Source organism: Zalophus californianus, chromosome 3 (genome assembly GCF_009762305.2).
Source record: "Zalophus californianus isolate mZalCal1 chromosome 3, mZalCal1.pri.v2, whole genome shotgun sequence".
NCBI lineage: Eukaryota > Metazoa > Chordata > Mammalia > Carnivora > Otariidae > Zalophus > Zalophus californianus.
Genome location: NC_045597.1, coordinates 35,226,819 through 35,242,581, shown reverse-complemented (window position 1 = coordinate 35,242,581; position 15,763 = coordinate 35,226,819). Strand labels below are relative to the sequence as shown.

Here is a 15,763-nt window from a genome sequence, read left to right as displayed (position 1 = left end):
ATGATATCATGAAAACATTCAGTGATAAAACATTTTAAAAATCTCCACTCTACAATGCCTCTATCAATGTATGCTCAAATTTTTTTCTTTTTTTACTTTTTATAGTATCAGTTAAAACAAAAAATGAGGCATAATCACTGACAGTTGGTATAGAAATAGCACTTTGGAATAAATGCTATTTGAATATGAAAACTGGATTGGGAATTTGTAATTAATGGGTAATTCTCTCTACATATTTCATTTATAATATCCAACAAAAGCAAGCATTATATTTTCATAGTATGTTGCTTATCTGGGCAATTAATATATGGAGTGTAGAAAAATATTCACATTCATTATTTTAGATTCTGTCTGAGCTCTGTTTATATCTATTATCTACTTTTGTTTATCTGTTCACTTGAACCAATTTCTTCTTTTATTTGACTGCTGATTGCCCATTAGTATATTGGAAGAAGTCATTTTTCCAAATATATTTCAATTTTACTCTCATAGTAGAGAAACACTAACTCTGTTTTTTCACATTATTTAAAATATTAAGCCAAAATTCTGATTGAATCATTCTGAAAAAGATTATAGACAAAATATGATCTATTTTCACATCTCTTTTGCATCACAGGATATTAGTCCCTTGTGTAAGGTAAATATCAATCATCCATATGTGAATTTTCCATAGCAAGTTTATAACACTAGATTGGATTTTCCCACTACATAAAATGCTCCTAGCCATCTCCGCCAATCATCACTTGTTAAATACTCATGATGTTAGCTCATTTGGGTAATAAATAGAGCAAACAATTAAGAAACTAAGTCAGATGAAAAATATACAATATATAACTAAGTCAGCTGTAAGTGATTTTTGCATTATTTATAACATCCTTTTCCTCTATTAGCATGAATAAATAAGAAGTGAAAATAGGCCACTTCAGAACAAGACATACCCATAGTTATTAAATGTATAATTGCAGGTGCTTTGGTTTAAGACAATATATTCAGTGATTGATATAAGCCAGAATATATATATATATATATATATATACACACACACACACACACATACATATTATGCCTACATACAAATATATATACACACATATATGCCTTTAAAATTAAAGTGTACTACTTTGCCCACATGAAATCTTGCAAGAGACAAATGAAATATGTAAGAAAAATTCTTATATTTGCTAAGGAGAGTTAAGGAGAAACAGAAAAAAATGGATTGATTTTTCCTTCCCCATTCTTATAGAATCACACTGTTTCTTGACTTTACAGTGGAAGAGCAAGATGAAGTTGATACAGGCCTAGTATCCTCAAAGAACACATACTGTAATAGGTTGTTGAGGCATGTATGCAAAAACTTATAAAATAAAACTATAAAATGGTTTGAGCCAAGAAAATGGTCATGAATTTACAAAAAGACACAGACGGTGTATCCAGCTGTTGATTACTTGGGATCTGTAATCATATTTTAATGTTGGGGGTAGGGAATGGAAGGGAGAGAGGATCTCCCATACATGGTCGTACACACAGATTGTGGGGAAGTGCAGAAACAGTCTCAGGTTAGACATCTGCTTACACAGGTTCAGCTGAGGATAGAATACAACAGGCAGATGCTATATACTGAAATTAAGAGTGTAACCACAAGCCCAATCAAAGCCAGCCACTAATGCTATGGCATCATTTTGGTAGAGTGAAAATTAACAAGTGTATAGTCTTGAAACAGCCAGAGGTAAGTGGGTACATAAATGAAAGAAAGAAAATTGAAATTAATGCCTGATTACCAATTTTGTCTCTAGCTAGAAACTGTTAATTATACATTTTATATAATCTGAAACAATTCCCTTCCCCAGCCTAAGTATACAGGCATTAAAAATTTATCAATAAATATGTATACAAATATATGGAACTTATTTGCAAAAAAAAAGTGATTGTGTGTGTTTAGTTTTCTTTTGTGTAAAAAATATATATATTCTTCAGGGACAAGCAAGGTGCTCTTCAGATTTAGTGTAACTGAAATCTGAATTTGTAAAGACCAGGTATGGGAGATTCTCTCCCACCTTACACTCTTCCCACCCCAACGTTACAACATAGTTCAGATTCTGAAAAAAAGCAAACAGCTTGATGCACTTTTTATGAGCTCAGACTACTTTTCTTGGCTTGCCCCTATTTTACATTTTATCATAGTTTGTGATACATATTTTATGATGAACCAAGTTTTTTAAATGCAGAAATATACTGCTTTGGGGAGAAAACCTTAAATTTTGAAAGCTATCTCTACTCTAAAGGTAACCAGACTATGGGACGGTCAGAACTGATGGGTTACAAATATAAAATGGTTTTATTTTTCCTCTAATTAGTGCCTTCAAACATGTTTTGTCAAGGCTCCCTTTTCTGCCCCTTAATAACCTTGAGTATTAAAAAAAAAAAATCCATCTAGGGGCGCCTGGGTGGCTCAGTCGATTCAGCGACTGACTCTTGATTTCGGCTCAGGTCATGATCTCGGGATCATGAGATTGGGAGCCATACTCAGTGCGGAGTCTGCTTGAAATTCTCTCTCTCCCTCCCCCTCTGCCCCTCCCCTGTTGGCGCACATGCTCTCTTTCTAAAACACAGAACAAAAATCCCACAAAAACAAAAAATCCATTCTAGTTAACACTCATCTCTGTTTCCCCATCCCCATCGGCACTGGCCAGCCCTGGAGCCTAGGTAGCGTGGAAGACAAGGGCTTGGCTAGTTTTTCATCCATCCTCCCTCCTTTCTTCCTCCTGGATAGTAGGATAAAGATCTCCTGCCCAACCAGTTCCTGCTCAAGTCCTGCCTGCACTGTGTCTTCGTTGACCACACCTATCGGCCATTTACATCTTCCACATGGCAGGTGCCTAAATGCTAAGTATCTCCTAAGTCATGTCTGATCCTCTAAGGAGGGGCCCTTCCAGAGGAACTTCCTCGCAGCAGGAGTCCCTGACAATGGAAATCTCCCTCAGCTTCCTGTTCTTCTAAGCTCCCAAAACTGCCATTGCCTCTTGAAACTAAGGTCCTTCATTGGTGTGGGTCCTCTTGTTCTGATGATGTCCTCTCTCTACCCTGCCACCTCTCAATTCTTTATCGCCATTGCTCAAATATGTACAGAAAACAGATCAGCAGTTCACATCAAAACAGAAATCCAGCTTTGAAATGAGGTTGAGGCACCTGTAAATTCTTGAATGATTCTCTTGGAACTCCCCCTTCCTTCACCTGGTGGTGAGGAAACGCTCTCAAAAAGGGGTCAGTGAGCCACAGCCCTCCCCATTAGATGCTGTCTCTTTACTACAAGGATTTCTGCGACTCCCCTCTCCCTATGGTCATACCCTCTTAAAATGCAGGAGGAGGGTATTTGTGGAGTCTGGAGTGATAGTTAGGATAGGCTGGTTCAGGGGCTATTAATAAGTAGCAGTTGCTTGTTACTTTCTTTAAAATGAGGAGTGCCCAGTACCTTTCGTTCTTGTGTGGGACCACAGGAAAGATTCTATTCAGTATCTTGTTACATGGTATATTCAGTAGAACCAAAGACAAATATGGCTATGTTATAAATAAAATTTTAGTAACTGATTCTTGCAAATAAACTGAAATAAAGGGAAAGAAATGTGAATGTTCAGCCTTTGGAATGCTATTTTACAAATCAACTGAAACATTAAATTATCAATTAAGACAGATGTTCAAAAAAAAGATTACCAAAAAAAAGATTACCATAAAAAAATTAAAGAGTGATTAAATGTGGAGATAATCATTAGAAAAAAAGAGAAGATCACTCTGTTTTTTGGCACACAATTTTTAAGTAGAAAAGGAGATGGAAAATGTTTTGGGAAAGCATATTATTACTGTTTCTCTTTAATTAAAAAAACCACAAATTTTGGGTATGTGTATGAGTGGCACCAAATATCTTAGCCCAGATAATCATATTTATTATCGAATCCCGCATATATCTAATGAGAAATAGATTCCAAAAGGGAAGGCCATAGTATTTTTTATGAATTTTGGATAGAGTACATGTAAAATAATCAAACACAAAATTAAAGTGATCTGTAAAAAATAAACGCCTTTAAACTATTATGCATGTAAAAGTATATGTAAATGTTATTGCCCTTTATATCTAAGTAACATGTAACTATTCGTTCAGATTTTCCCACAGGCTGACCCCGATCAAGAAGGCAAATCTCAGAGGGACTAACGGTCACACCACTGCTTAGTGAGTGACACTGATAGACTGTGACAGGAACCTGACATTGTCAAGATTCGTTTACAATGAAAATGGCAAGAGCAGGCATTTACTCCATACCATTGGAGACCACTTAGAAGGATGTCAACGCCATCTTAGCAATGGAGACAAGACTATTCAGTAAGAGTAAACACTAGTCATAGACACTGTGGATGTTCAGTTGTTATTTCAAAGGTAAGTGAGAATAAACGTTATTATCTGTTAGAGGATTAACTTCACCCTAATAAAAAAATGAGATATAAGTTGTCAGCAGTACTCCTAGTGCTTTGCATAAATGGGAGAATCAGTCCTCTCATGAGTTAATGTAATGTAATGTTTAAATCTTTTTCTGGCTAACGTTTGAGCTCAGTTGATCTACATTTTAGCATAAAAAAACACTGAAATCTTTTGGTGTTTTGGTTCAACTTCATCAAATTATTTTAAAATGAAGAAGTAATCTTTTCCAGGTAAAGTTAATTAGGGGGACAATTTAAAAAACAAAACAAAATAAAATATTCCAGTTTAGTTTCAGTGGTTTAGCAAAAACAAAAACAAAAACAAAACACCACAAATGCCTAGGTTTTAATGCCCACAGAGAAGGCCATTTGAGTCTAAAATTTGTATATGTACACATCCCATGTTTGATTTGGAATTGCTGGGGTAAAACAAAACTGGTTGGCTGTCATGTAACCAATCCTGCTTAGCTGATGTTCTGACATCACCTTACTTTTTTTTCTTAGAAAGAAGAGTATTGTCATGAATATTAACTGTCCTACTACCAATAAATACAAGTCATTTAGGTAAACATGTTCTCTTCCAGGAATATTTGGACATATTTTCTTTAGCTATCTATCATTAACTAAACCTTACTCTGTGTTACCTGAGTGGTATTTGTTAATTAGGAATTTAAAACTCTTGCCATACAAGAAAGCTTCTATTTTACCTCAATCTTTTCTTTTGAATGCAGAGCTATTTTGATACATTGTATTTTATATCTATATAATGGTGATACTATAACACCAGTGCTGTTAAAGTCCATGGACTTATCAGAACAATGCTAATAGCTAGATTTCTTCACCAAGCTGAGATATTTCTATTTCCTTACATATTCGGCCGTGTTGCTGAAAGTGGCGTAAGGTAACAGTCTACACAAAGTGACATACAGAATATGGGAAATCAGAGCTGCTTATTTCTTTCTTATTTTAGCTGAATGTTCTTTGCCATGGCTAATGATTATTGAACTAGAAAGAATGAGAAACAAATTGTAAAATCGGAGCTGAGGTTGAAGTCACTAAGATCAAATAGAATAAATAAAAGGGTCCTTAAGGACAGGGAGACATACAAAAAACAATTATCCTGAGAATCCTTGAGGAATCATGGAAAACCAGAACAGCATTAGGTAACTTAAGATGGACAATGGTTTACGTTTAAAAGCCTTGATTTCAAACTCATAAAAATTATTACAATGAATTATTATATACAGAATGCAATACTTTATACATTTTCCCTTATTTCATATGAAATTCCAGAAAGTTTTGATACAACTTAAAATAAAAGAGGTAAGGCCATTACTATAAAGATAAAGGTTAAATACTTTATGTGGAGAAGACAGAGATAATTATATCAGAAAACACTTTGCTTTTTGATGCTGTTGTTTTCTTTGGACTCATTAGCACCATGCTCTAAGTGTTAACCAGGCAAAATGGATTCCCAAAACAAATTTTAAAAAAGCAGACTCAGACTGAGTCAATCGTTACACAGGACTCAATACAAGGAAAGAAATAGTAGCCAGATTAATTTGTATAGACTAAATATTTTCATATTTTATTAATATGGACTATAAGATGATTGGAAGCAAGAACCAAATGTTTTTATTCAGTGGAAATGGTCATATTGCAACAGATTGGTTAATTTCCACAGCGAAAGTATAATGTTATTATGGACAATAGCATTAGAAATAGCATTAGAAATAGCATTAGTGTAGAAATAACAATACTAAAAACACATGTAAGCTTTCTGATCTAAAACATATTCATGAAATTCTTCAAAATAAAGCAGTTGGGTATAATGTATCCATGTTAAGATGTATCCTGCATCTTTTAACCTTTCTCATTGCCAATGTCAATGAATTTCCACCTTTTCCCACTTTAACTCATCAAATTATTTTTCCATTAGGCAAACAAATGAACTAGAAATTCTCCTCTCTAAGGATATTGTAATTTCCCTATAGATTTACAATTACATCAAATAAAATTTCAAGTTAATATACTTCATACACGGTATATAATAGAACAAGTTCATGTTCATGGTTAAGTGTTGCTCATGGTCAGTTGACATCAGTTTTAATTTCCATTGTTTTATACAATGTTTTCAGGTTTAAATTATTTATGTTGAAATTGAAAAATCTTCTCACTTGAGCCAAAATTGCTATTAAATTTTCCAAAAAGCATAAAACCCTCAGAGGTAGGATGGCATACTCATGGGAATTATCTGAATATTTCTCATTTGTATGGATCTAAGTCAAATTATCTTCTGCCCAAACCTGGTTGGCCTTAAAGAATGACATCACCAGCTAGTTTATAAACCAGAAACCTAGGGATCATCTTTATCTCCTCCTCTCTTACTGCATGCCACAAATGTCCACTTCCATTTCGTGTCCTATTGATTGCATCTATGTAATTTATCTCTACTTCTATATCTGCCCCTGTAATCAGATTCAAGGATCATCATTACTTTTAAGTACAGATCTTACACTGTCACTCCCCTGCTTAGAGGACTTCAGTTGTTTCCCACTGTTATTAAGGAAAGACCCAACATTTCTTGTTTTAATGTGAGCACCACATGGTTGGTCCTATGTTTCTTTTGTTCATCATTGTATCCATAGTAGGACTAACTTTCAGTCAGTTCGTGAGTTGAGAGCTGCAATTCTCAGACCAATTCTTACATTCATATGAGGTAAACTTCAATTGGGTTTTAAAAATGCTAAGCTATAGCCTTTGTTCTTGAGCAGCTTACAGTGTGGGAGAGAGATACACAAATATAACACATATGTACATAATTTTATCCTTTGACTAGAATAAAAGAGAAGATGAAGAAGAGGAAGTATGTTTGATATTTTGGAAATAAACTTGATAGAACTTGGTGATCATTTGGGTACAAAAAGGGATGAAGAAAGTAAAATGTGAAAGATGACTTGAGCATCTAGACTAACAACGGGGTGTATGGTGATATCATTAACGAAGTGATGATGGTGATAACATCTAACATGTATCATCTACCTTCAATGTGTCAGGCATTGTGGTAAATTTTTATATGTACTATCCAATGAATCTTAGGAAACTCTGAGGTAGATCCATATTACTGTTATAAAGGTTGAATTAATTTGCCCCAGGATTTAGATTCTGGAATTCTGAACATGCAATCCAAATTTTGATTTGACTAATGAGGAAGATCTGACTTAACAATAAATAAAAATCAGTTCAATTTTGGACTTACTAAATATGAGATATTTTAGGAACAGTCCAATAGAGATTGACAACAAGCAATTAGAGATACAGAATTGAAATTTGAAAGAAAAGCAGATACCCAATGAGGTAGATTTTGATGTCTTTGATTCGTAGGTGGGAGATTAAGCCACGATGCTTGAAGAAGATATAGAAAGCAATAAAGGCATTTCTACTAAAAGTGCATTTCTACTGTAAGCCACAGAATAAGTCCCAAATAAGTCAGTGAATGATTTCAAAACAAAACAAAACAAGGAGAAGAAAAAGAAGGCTGAGAAGCTGAGCAGGACTAAGCAAATACTGGTATATGACTCCTATGATAAATTTTTAGCACAAAAGAATATCAATGCCTGTTTATAATTTTCAAGTCTTTCCACTTACTTCTAAGCTATAATATTCTTTTTAATAAGAAAATCAACATGAATACCTGACAAATCAGGGGTCCTCAATTAATACTGAATGAATGAATGTAGGACATTATGATTGAATGTAAAGATTTAACAATCCTAACCATTATTTAAGTAAACAGACTAAACAGAGACAAAACACACACACACACACACACACACACACACACACACACACACACACAGACATAGCCGAGCATAGCTTGAAAAGATGCCATTAGTCCAATTTCTAATACGATAAATAATTACAATATCCAGCAATTACAAGATCCCCTTAAGAACATTATGGAGAGAGGCAGCTTTAAATCAAAAGACTACATATCACAAATAACTCAGCACATTTGAAGGATCATTAAAATAATATTATATTATAGTGGTAGATTACATGCAGATGGCAGGCCTGTTGAAAGCTACTGTTTATATGAAACCAAATCATTCTTTCCATAGCTTTTATTATATGTAGTGAAGACATACTATTCAAAACACTTTTCATCAGTTTTTCATGGGCAGACATGGCAGGTGATTTTCAAGGTCAAAATGACCACTAAAATTTCAGTTGCTAGCAATGAAAAAAATACTTAAGAAGATTAGCATTAATGTGGATAATTTCATTTCTACATTTTAACTCCAATTCAGGAATTAAATATAAGCACTCATTTTTCTCCCAAGAATAAATGCATACAGTATGCTTTCTTAGATTGGTGTGACAATGTGAATTAGAATAAGAAAAATGGTTAGAAAATGTGTTTTGAAATGAGGATTGATTTTCTGATAATATCAACAATAAGGTCCATATAAAGTAAAATTTAAACATCGTTATTCGTTTTTTATTTAAAAAATATCTAGTGTAACTATTATAACCACAGTATGAACCATGAAGAATATAAGGGAGAACACAACCAACCTAAGGTCACACAATGATTCAGTGTCAGAATTAAGTGCTAAACATAAGTTCTATGTTCATTTAAACACATACACACACACAAAATGGTAGTATTTGAATAAATCATATTCATTATTTTTCTTCCATAAATTTTCCCAACATCAATATTAAAAAGATGCATACCTCATTAAAAAATAAATAATGAATGGTGAAATTACCATCTTTTCTAAAGTGCTCAAATGGAGAAACAGATTTTTTTAAAAATCTTAAGCTTATAAAAGCAACATCTATACAAATTTTCTTTATCTATTCTAAAGATATTGTATTTCACATGTTTTCAGTGTAAGGAGAACTCTACCTATTAAAAAAAAATACCTTCTAGGGAGGGATCCTTAATTACTGAGTAATAACTAGCTATCTAATTGTAGAAAGTACTCTCTGTGATAAAAAAATTATTATGATCTGTTATTTTCCCTTGTGATCAAAATCTCTTAAATAATTTCAATATCTCCTCCAACTTTAAAATATTGCACTATTTCTCTTTTTCTCTGTTCTACCACACATGTTCTCTCACATCATTACACAGAGAATGTTAGAACCATTGTAAACAGTACACAGATGCTCTCATTTAGATGTACCGGGCCTAACACCTGGGTAAATACACCTTGTTAAATGTTGCTCTTAATTAAAATAATTTATATTAAATAACTGTTTAAGACTTCAGTTAGTAGGCTAAGACAATTTTTCAAAACAAATTAAATACCTCAAGAACTTCCTTTCGTGTACATGGTCTGTACAGAAACTGTTTTTCCTCTTCAGTAAATTTTGAAATTTTGTTCTATGAGCTTTCTATAAAGAGTTACTTTTCACAAAGAAACCTCTCGAGTATAATTTGTACCTTATCATGTATTTGAATTATTTGCACTAAGAATTAATTGTTATGGACATACTGATAAACAAAAATAATTTATTGTGTAATGCCTTATGTGTATAACACTATGTGGGATTTTTTTGTGTGTTTATATATTAGCTATTTAAAACTTAACAAATCTACAAAAGTATTAAGAGTTTAAGAATAGAAGGCTTAATTTTTAAACGTGTCAAATTTCTACTTACTGTGAAAATAATTTTTGAAAATCACTCATGTGCATTTGATCAGATTAATATTAAGATATGTTTAAATTCTGGCTTTGAAAAAGATTTCATGTTCTTGTCTATCCAAAAGTCAAGTTAATATTGCATATTGAAAGTCTTGGAGAGGAAACAAGAGGAAACCAGCAGACTATTAAGATTATGACACAGCCATATCAAATAGGAAAAAGAAAAAGAAAAAGAAATAGGACAGAAAACAGAAATAAATTTTTAAATATCAATATATAATCACACAGAGAGAACCAGATGCCAAGAATGTTACAGTATATAGGACAAAGAGCAAGAAATTATATTTAAAACACCACTAACAACATACAATTTATTTTTATGTATATATTTGAATAAAATTGAATATACATAGAATGTTAGAGTACAAAGCAAAACAGAAATCATTCATTTTTTTTTTAACATATGTATCAGGCATTGTTGTAAGTACTGGGACTAGAGCAGTCAAGAAAGGAGATGAAAATCTATATCCTTGTGGAGTTTTTATTCTAGTTGGGAGGTGGGTAGAGAAAATAATGAGCAATAAATAAATAAAGTGACATGGTATATTAAATGAGATGCCATTCCAGAAGGTTGGAAGAATTTTTGCACAAATGTGATGTATGTGTGCACATGTCGGCATGTGTGTTAGGAGAGCACAGTGGAAAGTCTTCTCTGAGAAGACCTTACCATCAAGCACAGTCCTGTCATTTGCAGCAGAGGACCACGGGTTCAGAAGGATTAAATGACACTCTTGAGGCCATAGAGCTCTCCAGGAAAAGAGCAGAACTTGGCACACATTTATTGCCTGACCCTTGGTCCTAAATCCCTTCTACTGCACAACAGAGCACAGCAAGTTGAGAGAATTGCCTGGACTGTTCAACAAGGCAAAGACAAACATAAATGGTGGGTCTGGATGACAGCCGGTCACCCCACTGATGGAGGAAAAGATACATATTAGGAAAGCATCAGAAATCAGAAAGAATTAGGTAGACTAGGGCCAGATTATGGAAGTTCTCAGATGTCAGGATGATGAGTTTGGTCATCATCTTGGGCAAGTGAGAGATATGATTAAAGCAATGTATCAGATGGTCAGAAGGAGGAGAAGGAACTCATCATCAGGAATAATCATCACAAGTTCTGTAATCTACCACATTGACATTGATGCGACCAGGGCAAGAATCCTGATTCTCATATTTCATGCCACTGGAAAATTGATAAAATAGAAAAAAAAAATCTTGTGTTCTCTATCAGGAGAGTTTTCTAAGATGATGATTGAAGAACGAAATTGGTTTCCAGAGCCAGACATGACATAAAATTATGTTGAGTGAGGACACACTGCATACTCTTCCCTATATCTAAATCCATGGCTTGTAAACTAGTTCCTTTTACGTATGTACTAAATATTTTTCCCCAATAAAAGGAAAACTCTGTGTGTCTTGTATGAAGTCTTCACATAAAGAGATATAATTTACTCTTTCTTGACAGAGGGCAACAGCTTACCTGTGGATATGAGTTTTGGACTTTTTTTTAGACCCTCCCCACATGACACAATTAGAGAAGGCAGAAAGAAAATATTCCCCTAAAATTCATGATTTAATAATAAGGTGTATAAAATAGGACAAGTTTGACTTTAATATTTTATTGAAAAATTAAATCTGGAAATGTGTTTTAATGTTGCTATTTCTATTCTGTGCTGAGTATATATTACTGTTCCGTAGCACTGCAAATAACTGTTATCATAGAGAATATTATACACATCAGCAGATAGCAAAACAGTGTTTACTATCCTGACATTGAAAAATATGCAGGAGTAAAATAAACATCCCCACCTTAGCCACTACTTTTGGTATTCTTCAGTTTTTGTCACTGTTCACAATTCTTAGGTTTCCTAGTATGCCTCAAAAATAACAATATATAATATATATCATGTAGGTAATAATGTCTAAATGATGCCACAAAAATTTGATTTCCAATACTATATATAATGCCTTATTGGAATTGTATATCCAAATGTATGCATACAAAAAGTACTTACTTTCTTTAGCCTGATAAAAATCACAGGGCATGATAAGGCTTTATTTTGCCTGAGGAGAGTTTTATTTTTCTTATTGAAACCATAAAATGATCATATTATATTAAGGTGTGCACATGTGGAAATAAAGCACAATGTGACTTTCTATTTGTACGAGATGTCTTTTTAAAAAGTATATCATTTACTTAAATGATTTTTGTTTTCTTACCCAAACTTTTCAAGATAAATTCTATTTTTATCGGAATGATTTGAAACCTGGTACAATTTAGCATGCCAAAATAAATTTTCAAACAGCTTACTATGTATAGACTGCTTTTAAAAATTCAAAACAGCTTCCATAGCAAATGTCATTTCTTTCATAGTTACAAAATGCAAACTCCAAGTGTTTTATCCTAATGAATAAATGAGTTTGTCCTTTATGTATAAAATATAGTTTGTGTTTGTTGCACAAGTTTTTAATAATAGATGAATTTTAGGTTTGCTCCAACGTATTCAATAAAGTGTGATTAATTTGGTTTTTCAAAAATGCAAACTAGACATTACTATATTACTTCGCAAAATGCACAGCTTGCAACATTATTGTCTCAGTGGGATCTTAAATTGAATTGTAAAATGTGTCTTATTTCCAGTTTGATTTATGTAAGAGATAGCAGTGGATAATGTCCCTTTTGAAGTTTCACTGTTTTGTGTGAACAAACAATATAAACCTAAAATTCATAATACAGTTTATTAGAACCCAAAGCAAACTTTCGAGTTATTTCATGTTTGACTGAAATGAAAACTTACAAGGGACTCAGAATACCCCCTTTCTAATGAAACAACATCTTGAAGGTTCCTACTATGACAGATTATACGATACATTTTTGACATTTTCTGTGATTTTTATTATGAAATTTCAAGTAATTACCAAATCATGTTTTTCTCCAAAAAAGCTTTCCTGTGCCCTGAGAATTAATCTATGATACCATTTAACATGGCTTTTTGAAGTAAATATCACCAGATAAAAGCCAGCTGGATCTGAATAATAGGATACTTGAATGAATGTATTAGTGTTTGAAAAAGAGAGTACAAATCTTCTAAAAAGATTAATTTCCATAAAAAAGATAGCTCCCAGATCTACAAAAGAATAAATTCAAAAACATAATAAACTCTCAGAAAGAAAGGTAGATTAAAGTAAAAGCTGCAGCACCTTGTTACCGCAGCTGTTGTGAGGCAATGATTCTGTATCAGTTACATTTGGTGGGTCCTGTAGGGCTCTTCAAAGCTTTGTGTGGAAAGCCTGAATATGGGATACAAGTGACACCGTAAGTAATAACTTCAGTGATTAATTTTGATGCAACGCCACTTCCATTCTGACCTTACTCTCAATATTTACAGTAGAGAGAAGCTACAAAGGTTCTGATGGGAATATATGAATCCAGTAAGGACAGGGCTTCCTCCCCCTTCATTTATTAAAGATGTGGATATGAATTTTTCTTTGTCACAAAAATACTGAGCTTTATCACGCAACATAGTTGCTGACATCATCATGTAAAAAGACCTGAGTTGGCCAATGGACTTTATTTTCAATATCCTGTTTCAAAACGTGTTCTCTACAAAGGGCCAAGCATTCTGTTCACACGACTTCTCTATTTTAGTTTGTACAGTGACTAATAAAAACGAAGTTAGGCCAGGCAGTCATTCCTCTGGGAGGTAAAATGTACCCTCTCTGTCTTGAATGATTCTAACATTATTACCTTTAAGAAAAAAATACTGGAAGCAAATGAGGAGATTAATTAACTTTTAACTTAGATTAAATCCACAAGAATGTAAATCTGTTAAAAGAACTGACATTAAAATGCAAGATCAATCTGAGATAACGTCATGAGAAATAGAAATAATGAATAAAGAAAGGGAAACTACTATCCCATCAAAACAAGACAAGAAAAATCAACTGAAGGAGATTAGTAAATCATTTTGGCAACTATATTTTTTTGAAATTAATTTTAATATATGGAGTAAAACAAACTGTTAACTTCCCTTATTTCCCTCCATTAAAAAAAAATTTTGAGTACACTGTCAAAATCGACCCCAGAATGAAATGGACCCTAGTAATTGCATATGTCTGTTTAAACTAGGCAAGTTGTTTAAATATAGCAAGATGTTTAAATACGAAGTCAATGTTCATCATCATGAACACATAAAAGACATATTGCCGTTATCAGAAAAACAGCACTGCATGGGAAAGGCTATAATGTTTATCTGGAAAAGATTTTAAAAAGAAAGGTTGCCTTCTCTGCACTCATATTAACTATTAAATGGTTATGACAATTTTTAACAGTAGCTCAAGAATTTCTTTATCATACTTCTTCAAGAAAGCTGCTTTTAGTTAAAACATAAAAATGGTAGTTACAAGGTTTCTGCAAACATAACTGTCATTCCATTAAGGAAATGGTGCAGCAAACAGTAAATAGTGGCCTCAAGGGAAATGTAAGTATTGATTTTATTACTGCGTTGGTTGGTTTGTATTTGCAATTGTCAACTCTAATTTTGGACTATGCTTTAAGTATCCTTAAAACTGCTTAAGGAAAGGACAAATATTAATTGGAAAATATTGATAATTAGTATCCTTATGCTTTAAATATCATAAGAGACTATTTCTTTCCAGCTTTTGCTAGACTGTGTCTTGAAAACAGGAAATTTTAATTTTGCTACACATAGTAAATGAACAACCAACTCACATTTTCATTAGGTCAAATTATATACTCATTTTGTATACTATATATCAGTATTTGACTCTAGGAATAAAATCAATTACTATGAAACGTATAAACATGGTTACATCCTTAATGTAGTTTGGAAATTTAGCTTTGAAATCCATTGATGGAAGTTTTCATTCACCTAAAAGACATAAAATAGCTATGAAACTAATTACAAGTCTAGAATTTTCATCATGTTGAAATAAACTTCAACTCGTAGCCTCATTAAATATAAAATGATCATATACTAAAAAAACACAAAATTTGCCAACTTAATATAATTAATATGTTTTATATTATCATCATTATCTTCATCATCATAGATTTTCTCTTTACATTTCAGTAAATGACATTCACACAATAATCCTAGGTGTAATTAAGAACACAGATCATTTTCTTAAACCATGGCAGAGAGCATCTCTGTTTAATATGTAAATTTTCAACTATACCTATGGGGCTGTAAATATAGTCAGTGTTAAACTTCTACAATTAACTAAAAGAAGTGTTTATGCTACACATAAATTTTAGAAATGTCCTCTGTGGAAATCTAAAGAGGTGCAAATTAATATTAAAAAAAAAACATTATGGCTGTTCTTCAGATTAAAAAACATAAAGTATTCTTAGGTTCACAAGCCATACAGTACACTTTAAACATAGCATATCAAAAAGAGAAAGAAAACCTTTTGTAAATACACACAAAATCTTCAGTGTCACTAAATGCCACATCCCTATATGAATCGATGAAGAGGGTCAAAGGAAAATGGTTCCCTTGGTTTTAGCATTAAAGTCGTACTTCCATTGTGTTTTAAAATATTTAGAGAGGAGAAAT

General features: G+C 32.8%; 1 protein-coding gene across 1 annotated transcript in view; it reads right to left on the bottom strand.

The window, feature by feature from the left end:
- The window catches only part of DACH1 (dachshund family transcription factor 1), a 423,371-nt gene that overhangs the window by 135,656 nt on the left and 271,952 nt on the right, over positions 1–15,763 (bottom strand). The window lies entirely within an intron of this gene.